The sequence below is a fragment of the Brachypodium distachyon genome, chromosome 4 (genome assembly GCF_000005505.3).
Source record: "Brachypodium distachyon strain Bd21 chromosome 4, Brachypodium_distachyon_v3.0, whole genome shotgun sequence".
Taxonomy (NCBI): domain Eukaryota; kingdom Viridiplantae; phylum Streptophyta; class Magnoliopsida; order Poales; family Poaceae; genus Brachypodium; species Brachypodium distachyon.
The window spans coordinates 15,480,599-15,484,451 of record NC_016134.3 but is presented as its reverse complement, the minus strand read 5'-3'; the positions used below and the strand labels follow the sequence as shown (position 1 = coordinate 15,484,451).

At 45.9% G+C, this 3,853-nt stretch overlaps 1 long non-coding RNA gene across 1 annotated transcript; it reads left to right on the top strand.

Annotated features, from left to right (window-relative positions):
• The first annotated feature begins 376 nt into the window (after positions 1-376).
• Positions 377-3,207, top strand: LOC112272528. The gene is made up of 4 exons (XR_002966516.1): positions 377-1,837; positions 1,940-2,131; positions 2,271-2,319; positions 2,735-3,207. It is a non-coding gene; the product is annotated as an uncharacterized LOC112272528 (long non-coding RNA).
• The last annotated feature ends 646 nt before the right edge of the window (positions 3,208-3,853 follow it).

The window sequence follows — 3,853 nt, the reverse complement described above, 5'->3', positions numbered from 1 at the left end:
ACGGCCTTCCGTGCCATGCGGAAGTGGATATGCGATCGCCATGTCCCCCGCGTCGTTCGGAGTCGAGCTCGACGCCGACGATGACAAGGGGGCGGCAGGCGCTGGAGCCGCCCTGCGCAAGGAGGCGGAGGCGGCGGTGAAGCTCGACCGCGACGTCCGCCACGACGAGGCGCTCGCGCGCGTCGATGAGCTCGCGGCCAGGCACGCGGGATCTTCCGTCGTGCTCTACGCCGCGGCCCTCGTCCACCGCGACAACGGCCGGCGCGCCATCGAGGCTGGCGCCATGAAGGTCGCGGCGAAGCGCCTCAAGAGCGCGGAGCTTTACGTCACCGAGGCCAAGCGGCTCGTCCCCAACTGCATCGATATCGCCGCCCTCCTGGCCAGGGTGCTGTTCGAGGAGTCGAAGCACGATGAGGCGGACGCCGCGATCCAGCGAGCCATCGAAATCCCCTCGCCCATCGACCCGGCTGAGAACAACGTCATGATCGACGAGGACGCGTGCGCGAACACCACCAAGGACCAGAGGGTGGAGAATTCAAGGGAAATGGCTCGCCAGAGCTTCCGAGCGATGCGGCAATGGATGTGCGATCGCCATGTCCCGCTCGTCATCAACAAGGTACTCGAAGTCGAGCTCGACGCCGACGATCGCAAGGGGGCGGCACAGGCGCTCATGACGGCAAATGACCTCGCAAAGCGTTGCCATTACTCGGCGCGCGCGCAGTTGTTCCGCGCATACATGAAGCTCAATTTCGCGCGCGGCCTTGATGCGACCATGGACAGGAGGCCCTTTCTGGATCGCATCCGCGGCGAGGTGACCGAAGCGGTAAACCGCTTCAGTGCCTCGATCGTGCTCAGCATGTTCCGTGCCAAGCTCTGTTTCGTCCTGGGTTTCTATGAGGATGCGTACCTTGAGTTCCTTCGTGCGGTTTTTACTATAGAGCAGCCTGTTGACCCCAGGTTGGAGGACGTGCCTCCTGGATCTGTCATTGGCCAGGAGCGTGCTGATAGGTTAGTTTCTATCAACAAAGAATTCGCAAACCTAATCCGGAGACTCTTGTGGGTGGCCAAGGTTTGCTGGGACTCCATGACAAGCGAGGAGCAGGACGGCTTCCTATCAGTGAGACTCGTTGAGCTGCAGAAGTACTGTGATGACGTTTCTGAAAATAGCCACTGGGCTGCACGGACCATATCTGAGGCACTAAGCTTTGTGAAGAAAACCAGGTCATGGAGGTTCTGGATTTGCCCCAGAAGTTACCAGATACAGGTTCCCTCTTGCGACACATGTGTAGCAAGCACCCAGCAGAGAAAGACCTGCCGAAGCTGCAGGCACTCTTAGATCCAAACCAGAATCACGATACATCTGTGGATGATAGTTCTTCTGATGATATAACAGTTGGTCAAGACTCTGAGGACAATTACTTCTTCTGTTTCAAGAAGACGGATCAGATGTTTGACCGCTTGTTTATTCCGCCATCTATAGTAACTCATGCTGAGCCATTTGCTGAAATACGAGAGAAGAAATGCAAAGAAGGAACCGAGATCCTAGAAAAGATGAAGCAGAAGTTGAAGAATTTACCCACAGACAAATTAAGTGCCGAGCTCTGACAATGTCCCTATTGTATCTCCTTGTTTTGACTTACAATTTCTTAGTTAGGTTCATTCCTGCACTACTGTGCTTATGATTGTCTTTATCACAGTAATCTCTAACTACGTTGTTTGTACATTGCAGGTTGATAAGGCTCGTCGTGAAATCCAAGGCTTGTGGTGTGATTTCCTTTCAACTTCTGTGTTGGATTATCACGTAGTCATCTTGCCCCTTGCAGAATCATTCATATGGGTTCGTTTACATCTGCAGTTGCTTGTTTATAAACCATGGCTAGTTATGTGTTTGTTTACTCCAGCAGTGCACTGACTTGTAAGCCTAAAATCATCTTTGCAGAGTAAACTGATAAAATCCACCAGTGAAGATAAAGCTTCCAGTAAGAGTATTGACAATTCTGATATTGACACCGTGTTCCTGGATGTTGTTAATGCCGCTGGCAGCGAAATGGTGCTGGAATACATGTTGAAATACCTGGAAGCAAACAAAAATCATGAATGTGGTGATGACCAAGATACAGAAGACATGAAGGTTGCATTTTTCTATATTTATTGGCTTTATGGAACTGATTTTTATGCATTGATTGTGGAATAACTCCTCTGACATTTAATTGTTTTGTTAACTGATCTATATGAATTTAAAGCACTAACACTTTTTAAATTGCTTACAGCCTTCAGGGTTAGACAAGAGATTGTAGATGATGAAAAAACTGAAGAAAGGTACAATATACGATCCTTTTCTATTGTTTTGGAAGCTTACTCTGCCTATATAGTTATGCTTATGTTTTACCGGTTCTGCACTGATGTATGTTTGACCTCTCACCACACTCAGATGTCTTCTATTTTGAATGTACCCACAATAGATGTTGTAGCCAGCATAAAGTATGACTGGATATTATAATTGTTGACACTAGCCTTCATTGCGTCATGATTGTTGACAGCATGCATCAAAACCATCAGTATTTCATTGTTGACACTAGCCTATATAGTTATGCTTATGTAATAGACAGTAAGTATATGTAACTAGCTTATAACATAATTAACAAAAGAGTTAGGCATGACCTCCTCAATCTTTCGTTGGTGGACTGAAGAAAATGCAAGTAGGTTTTTAAATTATCCTCTGTTAATTGTGCAGTGAGAATCTCGTTGAATACGGGAATCCTGCCATGTATGGCGACATGGAGGCGGAGGAGCAGCTGAAGAAGCTGTTTATTCAGGGGGCAGAGCTCAACGAGACGGCTCCCAAGGAGCGACGCCGTCCTTGTGTCCAGTGTTATGTTGAAGATTGCCGTAACGGACCAAAATTCTTTAACTTTTGGGGCATGATAAGTCACTATGAATCCAGGCATCAGCAGTTCCTGCAAGAGCACAAGAAAGCATCAACTTGTCCTATTTGTGGTAACAAGTTCCAGTCACGTGATGCTTATAAGATGCATAAAAAGATGATGGGCACACATTAGAACCGTGTGCAAGTGTTTTTTACACTTGTATGGTGGATGTTTGATGACATGTAAACTTTGTGCGGTGTATAGTTTTGTTATTGAATGCTGTAGGATGCGCAGGTACTCCATAATGTTGATTTTTTGTCTGTAGAATTCTGTAATACTTTACCACGATTTCTTCATACTACATTCTGTTCTTGAATTCTATAGAATTCTGCAGTACTTGAATTGCGTAATACTTTACATATGGTCTGATTGTTCGACCGTAGGTGTAATGTTGACTTGTGGGATCCTTTTCTTGTCCCTTGTCCCTTATATACACTCGTTGCTAAAGAAAGATTTAAATAAAGCGGAAATATAGGATTCGAGGAAATGAGTCTGTATGTAAAAATAATCGAAATTACTTCACGTACGATGCTTCTGGGTAGGTAGGATTTTTGTACGATGCCCTGATCAACGGATGCTAGCATATTAAACAAATCAATCGATGGCCACTTGTGAGTGTCGTATGAAAATCGTATGTGATGAATCATACGTGAAGCAGCGCTCAATTTTTTTTTAAGAACAATCTATAACTTTATTCAAAGAACCATTACATGTACAATGTGTGAGAACCGGGAAACAAATTGCCAGACCCCATGTAACACTAGCCTAGGAATGCTAATGTACATGCGAAATGTATCTCATTGCACGACAGTTCAAAAGTTAATACAAAGTTTGAATAGTAAAATGCCCTTCGACTTACATAAAGCAATGTCTTGCGGCATTATTATTACAAGTCTGAAATAGCAGCGGAAAACAATAAGCGACGC